The sequence below is a fragment of the Dermacentor albipictus genome, chromosome 4 (genome assembly GCF_038994185.2).
Source record: "Dermacentor albipictus isolate Rhodes 1998 colony chromosome 4, USDA_Dalb.pri_finalv2, whole genome shotgun sequence".
Taxonomy (NCBI): Eukaryota; Metazoa; Arthropoda; class Arachnida; order Ixodida; family Ixodidae; genus Dermacentor; species Dermacentor albipictus.
Window position 1 is genome coordinate 147,190,978 of NC_091824.1, and position 18,950 is coordinate 147,209,927.

Genomic DNA, 18,950 nt, shown 5'->3' on the forward strand with positions numbered 1-18,950 from the left:
GGGTATTTCGGACACGCCAAATAACCTCAGTGTGCTGATATATATATATATATACATATTCCGCTCCTCTGTCTTCCTTCCGGGCTCCTTCTCTATTGTGCCCTCCGCCACCCTGTTCAACTTGCCCTCTCTGAAGGCCATGTTTTTCGTCGCAAGTTAAAACACACACAGAAGGAAGACGCATAGAAAACAACACAGGTGGCACTTCCAACTGATATAGCTTGGGCAGTGACCGAGGAATGTATATACACATACACGCATGCGCAGGCTATTCACGAACTTGTGCTATGGAAACAACTCTTATAGTTATAGTTATGGTTATGGTTATGGTTATGTTATGGTTAAGCACCTACTACGCCAACAAGCAGTTCTGTTCCAACATATTACCCTCTCTCCCGCTACAACGGCGGCACGCGCACTGGTGCTGCGCAGCGACCGTTTTCTCGTTCCTTGCCTCGTGCCAACGGGAACTTAGCTGCCGCTACTCTCCGCCCCCCCCCTTCTATTCTACTACTTTGCTACTTATGTCTCCTTCCCTCTGTTTTGCTTCCTTTTCTTCTTCTTTCTTTTCACTGACCTCCTTGCCCTACGCACATGGCACCCCGCCTTCCTTTCACCCTGCACCGTTACCAATAAGGCAGCTGTAAATCTGCCAAAGCGCCGAGAAAAAGTCAATCACTGTATCAACTGTCCCTTTAGGTTTGATGTATCTGAGAAGAACCGGGCACCCGGTCTACTGTGTGCACGATCAGTGCCGAAATCCCCTTTTCTTGTAAACCCTGATAAAGATCGGTCCAACGGTCGGGTCGAAACTGTTGAAATTAAATGCTTGTTCTGATTACCCTGTAGCATCGCTCAAGTTCTCTCTCTCTCTCTCCATATATATATGTATGTATATTTGCTAGTGGAGATTTGCACGGGGTTTCGTATCCTCCAGCAACTCGATAGACAGCGCGCGACGTATCCAGAAATCAGTGAAACATTCCGTGCACAACAGTGCCGAAAGAAATGTTGTGTGACCCATCCTTATTCATTGAGTCTTGCGTGTTTTGATCTGTCATGCGATAAAATCCGAACGCGACGTTTCCACCAGAACAGCAGGGCTTAATGTCACCAAGAATGTTCTGAAAGCACAATCGCATCCATGCTTTTAAATGGCCAGCAAATGAAGCACAACTACTCTTTAAATCGCGTTCGTCGCAACTGCGGCGCAAGACGTGCGATCGCCCAGCCAAACGGCCGTACGCCGTGTCTAGAGGCTAAGCAATGGGATGGTTCGGCAGCAGACGACGCGCGGCATGCGCCACCCCGGCACTGCTTCGCGCATGCGTTTGGTCTACATGGCGCTGCGTGGAGCATGGGCCACGCACTCGCGTGTTCCTTCTAACAGTGAACGCATCTGTACATGTGCCTGCTGTCAAAAGAGCATCGATTTAGGAGAAGCAGATACAACTGCTTCAGTGTGTAAGCGGCGACAGGTCTACATTCCTATCGATTCCATAAACTTGGTAGAGCCACACGTGAGGCTTTTGGAGACGCCATAATTCAGATGTTGGGAGTTTCTCGGGCTTCAAGCCAGATTATATCGAGTCATGGTGTATAATCACAGTACCACAGAGTGAAGCGCGTGGTCTCCGCACTGGCAAACAGGTGTTAGCCTTGAAAATTGTTGAATGGTTGCTCTTAGTACCTCAGTGGTGATATCAGTGGTCAGTGAGTGTTCCTTTGCAATTGCAGTCGTTGCAGCTGTCTAAGAACATTTCAAAAGGCCAAGACATCTTCAAAGTGCTAGGGCTTGCCGACTCTCTAGGGCACGGAGGTTAGCCTTGCATGAAAAAGTGCCGTGTATAGCTGTAACTTTTAGCGCATGGTAGGTCGCCACGGTTTTCCAGCTAATAGCTTAACATATTTTCATTACAAGTAAGCTTTTTCTTCAATTATTGAGACGTCCAGCTATGGTCATGATCAACAATACTATGTGAAAACCTGTGTCTGATATTAGTTGTAATGTAATGTTTAAATTCTTTAATTGAGGCCAGTGGACCACATATCTTCCTGCTTTCAGAATCTTTGGCTATCCATCATGCACTCAAAAGTCAAACACTCAAAGCACTCAAAGGCAAATAAAGGTATACACTCTACCCGCCAATCGGCATTCGTGCGTCTGAAACGTTCCTGGAAGGACAAGGTGTTGATGTCACTGTACTTCGTTTCTGTTTTTCAGTGAGGGTACGTAGAGCAAGTTTGTCACACTGCACGCGTAGTTAATACACCAAGTGCCTTTTTGATATTAGACTCCGTTGATCAGCGAAGCGTTTAAAATGCGGTGTTAGTAGTCACAAGTGGTTCACGGGCTACAGTAAGCAGTAAGGATAATCGCTTGCCAGTCGAGAAATGACAAACTGTTCCTGCGGAGAAAAAGCTTGGAGTTCAGGCTTCGGTCACTAAAGGCATTAAAAAGTCACTAAGAATATTTGTCTGTGGTCCGCGTCCTGCGACCACCATGCACTGGCACATGAGGAGGCCGAACAAAAGCTTCCTGGCATATCGGCTCGCGTATATGGTCAACCTGCAGTTGAATTTTAATATTTATTCAATTTGAACGCATATACAGGTTTAAGTGGGTACATTTCTCATACAGAAAAAGGTTTGTAACACTGTGGGGGGCCTTTTATAACATTGTTACGAAAAGTTGTGACGAAATGGTTTTATTCACGGGAGATGGACGATGGTGGCAGCGCAGACGGCCTCCAAAGCTCTTTATTCTCACCGTCCTCTCTTCTTCCTCCCTGCCTTTAGTATCTCCGTTACATTTCCCCGCAAAGCAGACGAAGCCCGGAGGGCAAGTCAGGATGGACAAGCCAGGTAGAAAGGTTCCAGGCGAGCTATATGAGTCCGCTTCGTTCTGCTTGATAGCCGACCATTGCGCAGGAGGTGAGCTATTGCGCGAGTTCGCTCAGGCGGTCCACCACTACAAATGGGCCTGAATATTGTGACAAGAGCTTTTTGTCGCAATCCACGCTTGCGTTGCGGTGTCCAAAGAAGAACCAAGTCACCTTTTCCGAACGATAGTTGTTCGTGATGGTCGTCATATCGCTCTTTCGAACGACTTTACGAGGCCAGAGTGTGGAGACGAGCTACTCGATGGGATTCTTCAGAGAGACACAGGATCAGGACACACGTAGATGCATAATCGTCATTGTGCAGAATAAAGGGTGGCAAAGTGTCTGGAGGGCTACTACGACGTGACTACGACCGATACATCAGATTTCAGCAAACGGCAAAGACACGTTACCCAACACCTACACCACAACTGTTACGGAGAGTTATGACGGAACGATTCTATTAAAGCGAGATGGACGATGATGCGCTCTCCGACTTCCAAAGCTCTTCGTTCTCTTCGTCTTCTCTTCTTCCTCCTTGCCTTTCGTATCTCCATTACAATATGTTAAAAAGAAAACAGCGACTAAACAGCAAGATCCACACACGATATCTATGATACTATGATAACTATATTATCCCATAAATAAATATGTTATATCATCTAATCATATAACGTATTAATACCTATTATGAACTATTATATAATAATTCATAACTAGTTATATAACCACACGAGTATATATATATATATATATATATATATATATATATTGAAAATGAAATATTACTATAGATACACTGGCACTTGATGTATTAACCAAACAAGAATACAGTAATAATACTATATGGCACAATATAGTTTGTTAGCACCAAACGACAAAGCTCAGGTTTTTCTCAAAGATTAGCGTAAGATCAAACTTTGATATTGATTACAAATGAAATCATAAAGTTGACATTTAGATGATGACACAGAAACAGCACATCTAACATTATAAAGCAAGAAATTTTACAATTTAATGAAAACAAAACCAGCTCGTTGGGCACCGCAGTTAGTGCCGACCTAAGGCAGTAACCAAAATATTTTGGGGAAAGAAAACGTGTAACACACCATTTAGGAAGTTCTCGCATGAGAACAAATTTAGATTCCTCTATTTCAAACAGCGCACCGATATGTCACCTTTCCGGAGGGATAGCATTAGTGAATTTTGCGCGCGTACTACCCGAGTCATGTGACTCGTTGCTGTTGCCGGCACTACTTCGCCGCTATACCATGCGTGTGACGCGAGCACTTACGCAGACTCAACTCGCGGTGGATTCATTCCACGGCATGACTATCCAACCTATGCATTTACCGTCCCAACAATCTGCGTGCTGCCCACCGTGGTTTGCCGTCTCAACATTGTCGCTCACTTGTCTGCCGTGCTTCGTCGTTCGGCGCTAATGAGGCGCATAATTGATCATCGCAGTGTCTAAGGCGTCATGACCCACGTCGTCGTCAAAATGTTGAAGTTACCGCATTCTCGCTCAAATGTTCGTAGAATGCTGAGTCAGCGAAAACACTGAAGAAATTCAATGGAAAAGGAAGCAAGGCACGAAAGAACCAGACCGACGCTAACATGCAAAGTTCTTTTTTTTTTACAGCCACTTCCCTGACCGACTTAATGACACCATCTGGCCATACTCGCTCAAAGATGGTTCTCGTTCTTGTCGTCCAGAGGCTCATTTAAATCTCGCTGGCTAAGCTCCTTTCTATTATTTTATTTTACATAACGATTCGCAATAAAAATGACGTGTCACGGCGTTTGAACTCAAATAAGCTAAGGAATACATTCGATAAGGCAAAAAAAGAATGCTTACCTCCGTGCTATTCCCGTGCCATATTCTCAAATGACTTCGGCTGAAGGTTAATTACTGCATGGCAGTGGTCTCATTCAGCATTCAATTTAAAATCCACTCAGGCTCTCTTTCAAGGCTCAAAAGTCTCTACGCGCCACATTACGGAAGTTAAGGAATAAATGTTAAACGCCACCAAAATAATCTTCTCGCTTCGTAATTCATACCTGGAATTCCATCTTGTTCTTGCGCATTCTTTTGAGGTGTTCATTATTCGACCTTCCCGTTTCCCTTTGACAAAGTTTTGCTGCTCCTTTCGTCTCCCAAAAACATGGCCAGTGAATCGAGGGGAGGCAGTCCCTTAAATTATGCAGAGCTCGTTGAAATTCCCTCTACTGTTTCTTAATTGCTCTTCCCTACGCTTTCGTGTGTCCTGCACGAGTGAAGCAGGGGCTGATGCTTTTATAATTGAAGCGAAACGCCCAGCTCATAACGCTGTTCGAAATAATATGTTAAAGGATTCAGCGAATTAATTAGCCGCTCCCATCTTTTCTCACTAAAGGAGCGAAAACTGGGCTGATTAAATCTGGCACGCCCGTGCGGCAACCGTTATGGAATGTCGGAACAGTTATGCTTTGAAGAAAAAAAAGACTTTTAATTTCCTTTCTGTCTAGCAAAAACAACAGGAAAGCGTTGTGCGCATGCCGTATTTTGTATCTGAATGGTCTCCGTGAATTTGAAAATGGCAATTTTTATTTCTTTTATATATACCAATATAACAGTGTCATCACTCAGCGACCGCGACAATGGCGCCGAAGCTAAGCTACACGCTATCGGCTACTGCGTCTACGCCCATTGCGAAGCTAATGAGTAACGTATCATGAAAATTCGCTAATTTCACACTGAACTCTAGGTGAGGACTCATTCATGACATACATCTTGAAAGACGCTGAAATTGGCCTTTGTCTGCTTGACTTGCTCTTGGCTTCACATCTTGCTCCATTTCTTTTGTGTTCATTCTCACTTACAACTACCACCGAAGTACGCAACGCTGGACAAATTTGCGTGCAATACGTTGGACAGAGTGTTCTGTTCTTTTATAAAGAAATGCCAACGTCTTGATTGACAGCACGACTGAACCGCATGCGATCGTGAAACTGCGGATATTGCACATAACCTGTATTCTGGCCGATCCATCCAATGTTCCCGTCTGTCACGAGTTAACAACTTCATGCCGTCGTTTAATGTCACCAACAGCAGATGCCGTCCATATGCCCGGAAAAAGCGGCAAATGCTGTTATTTGGGCCCTATTTTTGTCGATACACAAGTAAAACATCCCTTCAGGGTAATTCAGAGTGGCGGCAGCTATTTTCGGCACCGTTAGGTTTGCACGTGTTGCTCAATCTCAGAAGTGAAAACGGCGATCCAGGTGACTGCGTCCACATCTGCGACATCAAACTATTGGGAAACTGTATGACGCCAGTGATAGTTTTGGCGGGCTTCTTGGGTATTTTACCGAGGTTATTATTGCTTTACTATTTTGCGCGTGGTACTGCTGTCGTCAATAAGCTGGCGAAGCTGACACGAATTTCCTCGCCAGTCATCAGGCGGATAAACGAAGCTCCGAACACAGTGTAGAATATGGCTTAACCTTACCATGGCAACAACAAAGACGTTTCATTGCCACAGCGAAACTTCTAACTTTGAATCTACCCGATTGACTGCTACTATTGACGCGAACTCCATCGGTTGCACAAATTGGTTGCAGATGAATTCTAAGAGTGCTTCTAAGCTAAAATAAACAAAACATACTGCATAGGCTGAAAAATAATTCATGGGGGTTTAGCGCCTCAAGATAAGGCTGAGACTGTGAAAGACACCGTCGTAAAGGTGTTCTGAGTAATGTTGAATACCTCAGGTTTTTCGACGTGCGTCTCAATACCCGGCCGCCATAGTTTCTGATTGAACCCATGACCTCATGCTCTGCAGCACAACGCTATAACCACTGAGTTACTGCTGCAGATACGCTGGATATATTCTTATCACTTTTATATGTTGGCAGCATTAACAAACCAGTAGCTGAGAGTGTTGCAACGCTAGTATTCTCTAACCTATACATGCCTAACAAGAAAATCGATCTTCGTATATTTAAATCGTAGGTCATTAGCTTGGTCACGAATTTCGTGCGGTCGATGGAACAGCGCATTGCATTGTAAAAAGTGCGATAAGCAGCAAATTGGGCTGACATTATAATCGTGATAGCTGAAGCGTATAACTAGCAGAGTGGCTGCAGTCATTCAGGTATGTTCCGTGCCAGTTGTTCCCCAACTCCTGGCTAATGCCCTGCCCTATATTCTCTTTTTTTTTGTCTCTCTCTTTCCGCTTAGCATTTTCTTATTTAACTCCCTTTTTGGCCAATAAGCCAAACGAAAAAAGAAATTAGTTTGCACTCCCCCCCTCCCCTTTTTTTCCTTTTAAATGTCAGCGCCATAAAAACTTCCAGCTCACGCTCTCGCAATTAGCCTCCGTTTCATAATGCATAAAGAGCGCAGGCACGCTGCACACTTGCTCGCTTCCCTGCTTTTTACGACGTTTAACTTGCTTCTGAAAGTTACCCGCAGCGTAGTTTACAAAGGCGTCACAGACGTTCTGCTGCTCTTGACGTCGTGGAAATGCTCGAGACACTTTCTTTTTGCTCCTGTTTTGTTCAGTCTTGCAACAATCCTCCTGTCCCTCGCTGTAATTGCGTAATATCTTTTCTTTCTTTCTTTTTTTCTTCTTTCGTGAGCGATACTGTCTCTCTGGTTTCATACACAAAGACTTCGTTCCTTTTTTTTTTTATGCTTTCCGCTGCGAGCATTTGTGAACGGTCGCTGTCTCGCTTCCCGCGAGGCAAGGCTCAGCGTATAAACACGCTGCACGCCTGCTTTGCCGGCGATCGTCATGCCCCGTGAGAGCATAGGGACAAGCACGCTCATTTCGCGCCGGACCCATGGTGGTGGCATTAATGTTTTCAGCGCAACTTCTGAGCGCCTCCTCCACATCCGGCGGCCCCATCCCCGCGTTTTACTAACTGCCTGGAAGATGCTGCGGATCCCTTCTCTTACTGTGCTTATAGTGCGCTTCCCTTGTTTCTCTTTCGACTTGTAATGCGCTCGCGTCCATTCTGCGCCTCCTTGTTCGCTTTCAGTGCCTTACTTACGTTCGCATCCACGGCCATTTGTTTGAAAGGCTAACTACGATAAAGCACTGGGCTCTGCTCAACGATCTCCTGGCTGTTTACGGCGGGTGAATGACTGCTTTACTCGGGGCATAGAAAAGAACGAGAAAAATAGAGCTCAAAAGAGGCAAAAAGTAAGCAATAAGCAAAAATAAGAAAAATAAGGAAAGAGAAACATGAAGGCCTAGGAATACAGACTACGCTAAGAATCTAGCCGACAATATATATATATATATATATATATATATATTGTCGGCTCTATATATATACATATATATATATATATATATATATATATATATATATATATATATATATATATATATTGATAGACAATTACAATATTCTAAGATTGCGTGGTTTCGCTATAGAGCTACCAACGTAATCCCACTCGAAAGTGTGCAGCGAAAAGCTGCGAGATTTGTCTATAATCAATACAGACGCACAAATTTTCCATACTGAACTGATGTGTTGCGCAGGACTTTACCCTCTATCTAGCCGATCGCAGCTACATCGCTCGAAGTTCCTATGCTTACTTCTGCAGAATTCATATAAGATTAACTCCAAAGCCTTCATCAATATAAGCCATTCCAGAATCATCTGTCCCAAATGCCCTTTCTCTCTCTTGACAAATTATTTTGCAATAATAACACCTTTTACGCCTCTTTTTTCCCCCAATCAGCGAGCGATTGGAATGCACTAGACGCTTTAATTGTAATGCAGCCGACAGTCCTGAAATTTCGACAGTTTCCTGAGCTGACTATAACGCCACCAAACTGAGGTAATTTGTCGAAATGCTCGGGTGATATTATAACTTGTATTTACGAATTTCTTGTTTGGTTAATTTGCTTGATTGTATCATACTTGTTTGTGCCCTTAGCTTGCCATGCTTGATGCTTAGATGCCTGGCATGCTTAGACATTCTTGATTTGTACCCTAGGCATTGTTTAACTGCTTTCCATTCCATCACTGCTACACCTTGAATTCGTGTATCTTTAAGTGGACCCACCCTTGTAGAAAGCCCATTTGGGGTTGACAGTATACCAAGATATCTGAAAGAAAAAATATTCATCAGCCATTCCATTCTCTGAAGGTGGATGGCCAACGAAGATGTTTGGCGCACTACACAGAGGTGACCCAGAATATTGAACAAAGAAACCAGCATATTTATTGTCCTAATCTGAGGTCATCGTGGGGATTTGGTACTCGCACAAATTCGCGTACCACCTCTGTTATTAAATGTGTCCGTTCCGCAAGACAATGAATGGCTCATAAGCAATAGCTCGTACCTCCGTAAACGTGGCTTCCCCATTCGGACGACAGAAAAGTGAAATTCTACGCTGGAATGATGAGACACAAAGGAGCCAGCTGTGGAAGATGACGACGACGACGAACGTGCGAGCAGTGACACTAGCGCAACTGCATGGTTGATGCCGAGAATTCTTCAAGTCCTATTTGAAAAAGTTGTACAAAAGTTTTTCAAGAACATCTGTTCTCACCCTTGTACCTGGGACCTCTTCAGGTCCCACGTGTGACAAGGGTAGTTCAAGGGCGCATTACAAGCCACCGAGCCCACAGGCATAGGGGCCATTGAGCGTGGACATCTTCTCCACATCACCAGGATCGGCCCACATGATGAATTGTTTTTGTCAACATCTGGGACACGTCTGCTTTTTTTTTTTTTTGCAGATACAAGGCTTGGAAAGCTTCGCCTTTAAAAAGAATTCACCTTGTGAAGGCAGGCTACCACACAAATTTGCCTAGAATCAAACAAAGAAAGATAAAGCCATTGCAATCAGGTTCTCATTAAAGGAAAGCTTTATAGGTTAACGGTGCGTTAATCTGACTAAAGAAGGTGAAAATGCCGATGTCAAAAAAAATTTAATAATATATGCATGTTAAAAAAGAAGAAAAGCTTTGGGACAGTTTAGTTGAAACTGTATATATATGCAGAGGTGGAAACAGGAAATTATTTGACATAGTGTACATAAAATTTCCGCAGGAGGCTTTAGCACCCAGTCACATCACACATTGGCTAAACGAATGGCGCGCTTCAATCGTCCCTTCAATCTCAAACAATACGGTATATCGGCGTAAAAATAAAAATCAGCAGTTAAAAAAAAGAAGAAAAAAAAAACAAGGAAAGTATTGATGAACTGACAGGAATACCGCAAGGAGCAATCGCTGTTCTTAATATTAGCATTAGTTCTTCTTTTTCTCTTCGACGTTACGTTCCATTTGACTTCCTTCCTTGCTTGTTCCACGCGAGTAAGTAAGGGGCGAGAAAATGGTCTCGCCTGAATCAGCTGCCGCGGTTGAGGCACCGTCGGGACGCGTCAAAGATACGCGGCCATTTCACAACGAACGAAGATTGTCGCGGGAAACCCTCGCAACGGCCCGAGGTTCCGCTTCAACGCACCGCCGATGTTGATTACGCGTCATCCGTTGCTCGCGGATAAAGCTGGCTGACGTCGAGTTGGTTTAGACCCCGAAATGTCCTCTAAAGCTTTCCATTTTCAACCACCGTCAATTTCGTTGTATTTTCTAGATGAAAGGGCTGCTTTAGTCCTCTTTTTTCTTAACGTACTTCAGCTCGCGAAGTAGGCCGCAATCTAGAAAACTTGAGACCAAGAAGAATAACACTTTTTTGTTATGACGATTTTAAACAAAATAGGAAAGCTTTAGTTAAAAGCCATAATACTTCTCTTTACAATGTCGCTTTGTGAAGCTTCTATCGTATTTCTTTGTTATATTCAACTTTCTTGAACGCTTCGTGGTTTGTTCTTAACCACTTATGTTTTTGCTGTTCTGCATTGTTTTTTGGGCTTTTTTGCGCTTGACGAGGACATCCTCTGCTTTCATTCATGTTGCCTGTAATATACATGAAGCTCGCTTTCTAGCATCCAAAAGACGACTCATTTACGCAACAATGTCTAAAAGCGACAGATGATTCATTCCTTCCAAATACAATTGTTCATATCTCTCCTTCTTTTCACATCCTGTAAAGTTGGCTTACTTAATTGGCGTGCTGTATTGCACGCTAATGCAAACCATGTTCAAATTAGCTCAAAAGACGAGTTTAATCACTTCATCCCGTCTTTTTCTTGTATTTCCTTATGGATATTGTTCTGTAATTTTGATGTGCTTTAGCTGCTTTTTGTTCTCTTTCTTTAGTTTAGGAAGTGGTGCTGCTTTCAGACAATTATTGATTTGATTGTGTTATAGCTTGATCGGCTTACCGTGACGAATTATAGACGATGCATCCACCGCACTGCGAGGCTACAATGTCACACAGATGGCCTATATCTTGCGCCATGGCCGCTTTTCTATAAGTTGATACATTGCCGACACGAAAAGAGTTTGTTGCTGTGAGGGGGGTCGACATGGCAGCGTGCGCGCCGTATCTGATGAAAAGAAAACTTCAGAAGTGCCAAGTCTCAAAAATAGCGAGTAAGTGGCAGCTCAGACAACACATGCCAAGTGGCCATTACTTGAGTCTCGCATGCTCGCTCTATCTAATTTGTACCAAAATCACGAATAAATTCGAAATTGAAATCCGACACGTAATAATTCATTTTAAGCTCAACAAACAACAAACCATGCTTCTCTCCTCGCTTCAACTTATCTGAGAGGCTCAGCATGCCACTTTTAAATAACAGTGCGAGGCTTTTAGATTAAAGTATGCGAAGAAATCTCCACCAGATAGAGAATCATATAATTCAGGATTGATACCTCGTTGCTCCGAGTATCAGGAATTTAACGCTTGGTGGCGAGCAAAACGTAAGCAGACTAAACTTCTCTGACCGGTATAGTGAAGGAAGAATAAGTAGAGCCCGAAATAATGGAAGCTTCTTTATGTTTACGCCACACAGGTGCACTCAGCATCCGCAGGTTGCCTATACGGTTCGCCTTTCCTCCATGCACATCACAGCGACCAGTTCGGAGAGTTCGCCAACTAAATAATGGGATAGACGCGTCGGACGAGAGAAGCTTTCTCCTTTCAGCTGCTCTACTTCTTTCGAACTGCCTCACGTTCCCGGCCCCCGTCTATACTTTCTATCGCTATTTCTTTCTTTTTTTAATTTATTTATATTTACTTTTGCGGCTAGTATATGGCCTAAAGCACCGGGATTCCGTTGTACCACCGCCTTCGTATTTGTTGTTGCTGCTGTTACCGTTGCTTCTCAGGAGCCCTGCACGCTTTGCTTGTGCGGAGCCTGCGCGAAGCGCCTGCTCGAATTTACTGCGGTCGTGTTCATCTATTTTACAAAGCGCTGCCTGTGGCATGAGGTCGCCGAGCAAACCGCAGAACAGGCCAGCTACGAAGCACGAAGCCTCAAGTAACACAAGAGAGCGAGCAAGTAGAGGAAAAATATAAAATGTCAGAAAAAACGCGAGGAAGTGAACTGAGGAAAGGGTGAAAAGACGCACTGTGGTAAGTAAGGGGATAGCGGGAGTAACGAAGCCGGTACGTGGCTTCTATAGAAGACGTTGAACATGAAGAACAGAGCAGAACAAACAGAGAAACAGAACAAAGAACAGAGAAACAGAGTGAACGTAGCAAATTTTGCGCAGCAAAGCTGAACTTTATGGCGCACAAAACGCATGAGAAAAAGTAAACACTCTCGGGGAGCAGCGGGTGCAAAATAGTGTTTCGCCGTGCACACTGTTTGGAAGGGTAGAGAGAGAGAGAAGGGAAGACGGAAGGGTAAAAACCCGAAGAAAGAGAAACAAAGACAGCAAGAGCGTGTAGAAGAGAAAACAAAGCCATAAACAACATGGACGGCAAGAATTAAAGGAAGGAAGGGCAAGGGTAGCACAAAGGACTAGAGGAACAGTTTGATGTATTTCGCCCGCAACGATGTTCCCGAGATCGGGAAGCCTTTTAGGCAAATTGAATCTTAACGCGTTTAACGCACCTCCCGCTGGTACGTGACTCCGCATGAGACCGACGCGCAGGAGCGGACGACAATGGTGGCCGCAACAGCCTCTGGCCCTAACGGAACATCAAGTGGGCGGTGCGCTCAATGTGTCTCCCCAACAATGTGCGCGGCAGTTTGCAAGTGCGCGGTTACTGGACAAAGAGACAGCAGCAACAATGTGGGGCAGTTAAAGGACTCCCACTCGCTTCCTTATACGCCCTCTTCGAAGACGATGCGCTTTCGGTGCTCTTGCATGAGCAAACTTCTCTGCGCTGCAGGACTCTTTTTTTTCCTTATTTAACCTTAAAGAGAAGTTTTAGCCCCGAGTTGCGCTCAGCAGCATCTGATATTGCGCTGCTTCGACTGTACTGGAAATGGCCGAGAACGGTCCTTACTATGCTAGTGGCATACCAGTCAGACAGGGTTGCGTTCTCTGCGATTTGGCTTTGCTCCTTCGGTTTAAAACGAAAGAAAGTTCAAAATGGAAATGCACAAGAAGCGGAGTAACGCGCGGAATGTAAGCGTCTTATAAGTTGACTCGCAGCGGCAATATCCATATCGACATCAACTGCAGTCCTAACACTTTCGCAATTAAAAAATTATGCACTTCATCATAATAAAGCAACTATATGAATAGCTTCGGATATAAAAAAGGCATTTGATACCGTTTCCCGCTCTATACTAATGCAAAAACTTGAGTGTTATAGAGTTGCAAATGACTCCCTAAAATTTTTTTCTTGCTATTTATCCTCACGGAAACAAATAGTAGTAATAGGCGATTATTATTCTACATACAGCACAGTCACCAGCGGAGTCCCACAAGGGTCTGTGCTCGGTCCCGTGTTATTCTCGTTGTACACTAATCACCTCCCTAATGCTCTTCAGAACTCAAACGTTCTTATGTATGCAGTAGACACGGCTTTGCGATTTACAGGAGACGCATTCTATGCACTGCAAACACTTGTGGTGGCCGAGTTATCAAGAGTTTCCTCGTGGTTTTTAGAAAACAAATTAACTTTAAATACAAATAAGATAAAATATGTAGTTTTTCGATTGAGGAGAAACAATGTCGACACGAGTTAAATAAATATTACGTTAAATAATAGCCCCATCCAAAAAGTTGATTCGTTTAAATGTCTGGCGTCATACTTGACCACCATATACACTGGGATGCACAAGAATCTGGCACTGTGGCACAAAAATCTGGAATATTTTACCTCTTGAGGTTAAAACCGCATGTAATTTCAAGTATTTTCAAAATTTTTCTTGTCTGTTATAAATCGTGACGTGCTCCACAATACTCTGTTGTTAAAATGTGCACCTGACCTGTCTGTAATAATTTGACACTGGAACGGATACTAGCCTTCCCTGGCCAGCGGTTCAGATATCTGTATAATCATGATTATGTGAAGAAAAAGAAAGCGCTAGCAGTTTCAGAATATATATATATATATATACTTATATATATATATATATATATATATATATATATATATATATATATATATATATATATATATATATATATTTCTCACCTTCAAGGAATGCCAGAATCTTCTTGCCAAACCTTTTATGGGGACGCGGCTGAGACGAACAAGTAATACTTCCGCTGGCAAGAGACGATCCCTGAACGAAGCTGTATACCTAACTTGAAGATGGTGTTTCTCTTACAAAAAAAAAAAGCTTGTATCGTGGAGAGAAAGTCGCAGCGAAGTGTTCGTTAAAAATTCACGTCACGCTTTTCATTCTTCTCAGTGACGAAAAGAAAGCCAGTCTCTGCCTAAGAGGCCATGCGAATAGCTTGTTGCCGGTTCTCTCATCCATTCGTTTATATTTTCTTGTTATTCGATCATCTCTACATTTATTACATGATTTGCTGACTCACAAATAGTTTCGACACGATGGGGACGGCAAAATGTCATCACCAGAGCTATCGAAGGCGCATACGTCAACAGCCACATACAATAGCAAATTATGTGCATAGGAGGAAAACAACAGACGTGGAGCCGTCAGCGACACGCCCATGTATAATTACGGCACCTTGAATTACTGCCCAGTAGGTAGTGATATAACAAGCTAGAATTGCAACACCAGTTTGTAAACAGCTCCTTATACTACCTGACGCGATGAAGGGATTGGCTCGTGTTGATTTCGTGGCATTCATAAAGCATCTTTAAAGCTTTCTTTTCTGTTTTGTTCATTAGTAGCGGTCTACGTCTATTCATAAATATACAAGCACACACACATGAGCACGAAAACGACAAGCGAAATACTACAAATGCGCACTTTTTAAAACCCCCATCATGATAGCTGCCCACCGCAGTAGCTTAGGGACTATGGCGTTGAGCTGCTGATCTCGAAGTCGCGGGTTCAAATCCTGACTGCCGCGGAGTCCGTATTTTGATGGGAAGGAAGTGCAAAAGTTATCACGTGCTGAAATTTAGGTGCACGTTAAACAGGCCCAGGTGTTCAAAATTATTCAGCAGTCCGCCCGCTACGCCATGCCTCATGATCATATCTTGGTTTTGGCACGTAAAACCCGAGAATGAAAAAAAAGAGCGACAACAAAGCCCAGCTTACGATCTTCTTCGTCGGCAATGCAATTAGCATTCAACTCATCACATTACTGAAGTGAATTTTACCTAAATTCTGTAGAGGCCCTTCTGAGAACTTTCGATGCTTCGGCAATATGCGAAGTTCAGTATCTCCGGCAACGGCTTAGTTTGGTATATGGCGCTCGCTTACCAAGGTTGACCATAAGCATGGCGAACTGACAAAGAAACAATGGCGTTGACGGAAGGACAAAAGATGGCAGCATGACGCCATTGAGAAGACAATTCTGAAATTATGACGATTTATAATGACGAAAGCGTCACGAGCACGTCATGAGGGAAATGGGATGGCGGCGAGTATATGGGAACTGGTTAAGGTCTGTCTCTAAAACCAGTCCTCCGCAAGAAGCGCAACAATGCTTTCAAAGCCTTACGTGCTGAGGACGGTCTCGGCCAGTGTCTCAGGACCTTTTCCTCCGTCAAAGGGCGTTTGTAAAGACTATTCAACACTCTTGAAAGTTCTAGCCAGGGCGCACTGAAGCAGGGACACTCACAAAGACGGTGGTTGATTGTTTCCAATCGCTCCATTCAGTCAACCACCTGAAACTGCGCCATTGGTTATAAAGAAGACCGTAATGAAGAGCTACTGACTAATTTTTGAACACTTGGGCTTCGCACGCGAACCTTTTCGCATTGCGCGCCCATCGAAAGGGGGCCGCTACTGCCGAGAATCGCATCCAGAACTTCGCGCTGAACAGCGGAACGCCATAGCCAATGATAGCTCGGGACAGATATAGCCCTTGGTGTGGATCACTGGTGTTTTTTTAAAAAAAATCCCGCATTTTCTTGTGTTTAATACGAGTAGATGTACAGTCGTGAGCGAAAGTGTACAGACCACGGCTCCGGGCGCGGGAGCAGCTGCGAGGCCGCTACGAGGCGCTGCTAGCAGGCGTCCCGCGTTCGCTTCGAGAGTGCCCCGAGTGACGACAAACCCTCGCTTCACCCTCGCTCTTAGCGCGAAAGCGTGGGTGAAGCATGTCGTCACTCGGGGCACTATCGAAGCTAGCGCTCCGCGCGAGATAGCAGCGTCGCGTAGCGGCCCCGCAGCTGCTCCCGCGCCTGGAGCCGTGGTTCCTACACTTTTGCTCAGGACTGTACATACACGGAGCGAGGCATTTTTGTATGAGATCACTGGTGGTTCTTCGAAATCTTTGATTCTCAGCCACTTTCCATGTGAGTTCAAGTGGTGCAGCCTACGTATGAGTATTAGACCAATGCAGTGTATGGGTAGAAGCAGTTGCACTAGTCGCAATATATATATATATATATACATATATATATATATATATATATATATATATATATATATATATATATATATATATATATATATATATATATATATATATATATATATATATATATATATATATATATGCCGTAGTTTCGCAACTTTCGCTCGCGTGTGAACATTGGTAAAGTGCATTCACAGTAGCGACTACCAAGGGTCGTACCAAGGGACTGCTATTCGCTACCATAGAGGTGTTCGCAACATCCGGTGTCCGGTGTTCATACCAGCCAGCTTCGACTTTAGGCCTTCACCTCGGGAGCTTTCCTGAATGAAAACCCTGTAGATTAGTGCCATCTCCTTGATCGAATCTGCTATTCAGAACCTTTGTTTGTTTACTGCGTTCAAATTATCAGTTTCAAACAGGAGAAAAGTGTATGTGCGGTAAGTGCGGGCAACCGGTCCCTATATATGGGAAGGTAAGAGATCAATGTGCCAATTGTCATTTGAAAAGAATGATGCCCAATGGAGGTGTTATGGTAAACGAAATCTTTATTTATTTTCGCCAACAGTTTCGAGGGTGTAACTCTCTTCTTTAGGGTAGTTTCAAAGTTTATGTATATATATATATATATACATATATATACTTGGTTGTACTTGGTGTCAGTGTTGGCTTCTCATTATATGACTAATAATTATCGGGTCCCTCGGTTAACCCCCTTTCTCCTCGTTTATATATATATATAATATAAAGTACGAGTTAAAATACACTCATTTATTTACAGGTATCCATCTTGATCACTTCTTTTTCTTCCCCCCTGCTGTTCTTGTCTCTTCTGTCTTCTTCTTCTTCGCCGGAACATCACATCCTCCCGGACTTCGGTTTTCATCCCTCCTGGGATGATAGGGTATGACATTTCCCACTGTTGCTATTTCAGTTTTTCCTTCCGGTCCCAAATAGTGTAGCGATTTCAAGATTCCTTGTTGCTTGACGGTCTTTATCACTGTGTAGGGCCCAGAAAATTTGGACTTCGGTCCATCTAAACTCCTCCGGACTAAAACTGTATCTCCAGGCTCTATTACAGGCATCTTTGGGCTATGTCGCAGATCGAAGTGTCTCTTCATTGTTGATCTGTAGCGTGAAAGCTCCTCTTCTGTTTTGCGCCTTTCCTGCAGATCTACTTTCCCAATGATTCCAAGGTCGTAGTCGGCCGGTAGCCAAGTTGCTTCGCCTGATGCAGCAAAGTTAGGCGTGCATCCTAATCCCATGGTATGAGAATGATTGTGGTGCCTGACTGCTGCTTCCAAGGCACACTTCCATCCTCCATGGAAATCATGGTAAATTGCGATGAATGTTTTCAAATCCCGAATGAGCCTCTCAGCTAGGCCGTTTCCTTCTGGATGGTAGGGTGTGGCAAATCTCAGGGCAATTCCTCTATCACGGGCCCATTCTTGAAGCTTCTTACTGCGGAAAGCTGGCCCGTTGTCGGAGACCACTACCTTGGTGTTCTTGAACATATTCCGCTCCAGTAACGTCAAAACAGAATTGGCGTCTTCCTTTCCTGGCTTTGCAGCAGCCATGCGTGTGCATTCATCTATTGCGACAAGGAATGCCTGAGTCTTACTGACTCCCTCTCCTCGCTTTTTTAGTTCGGCAAAATCTAGATGAATTACTTCAAATGGGACTTGGGAATGATGAGCGATGACCATTTGATTCCCTCTTGGACGATACTTGGCCTTGTTAATTTGGCACTGGTGACATGTTTGCACGTAGTTCTTGATATCTTCCTTCATATTTTTCCAGATGAATCGACTTTTTATCTTCCAATAAGTTTTCCAGAATCCATCATGCCCTCCTGACTCTGGGCTGTCATGGTACAGCTTCAAAACCTTTTTCATCAAAGTTCCTGGCACACAAAATTTGCCATTATTGCAAGTCAGATCTTCGGTGCCTTCCCACAAGCTGCAAACATGTTCATGATCAGATGTTCTCACTTCTGTGATGTGAAGCCTGGAAAGTGCATCTGCGTCAGGAAGCTTATCACCAGGTCGATGGCTTACATCGAAAGTGAACTGTTGTATTTCACTGATCCAACGCGCCACTCTGCCCTTGGGCTGGGTTAATCCCAAGAGGTAGGTTGACGCTCGGTTGTCAGTGAAAAGCCGGAAATGACGACCCTCTATGTAGCTTCTGAAATACCGGAGTGCCATCACAACAGCCAGAGCCTCTTTTTCTGTGGTCGTGTAATGT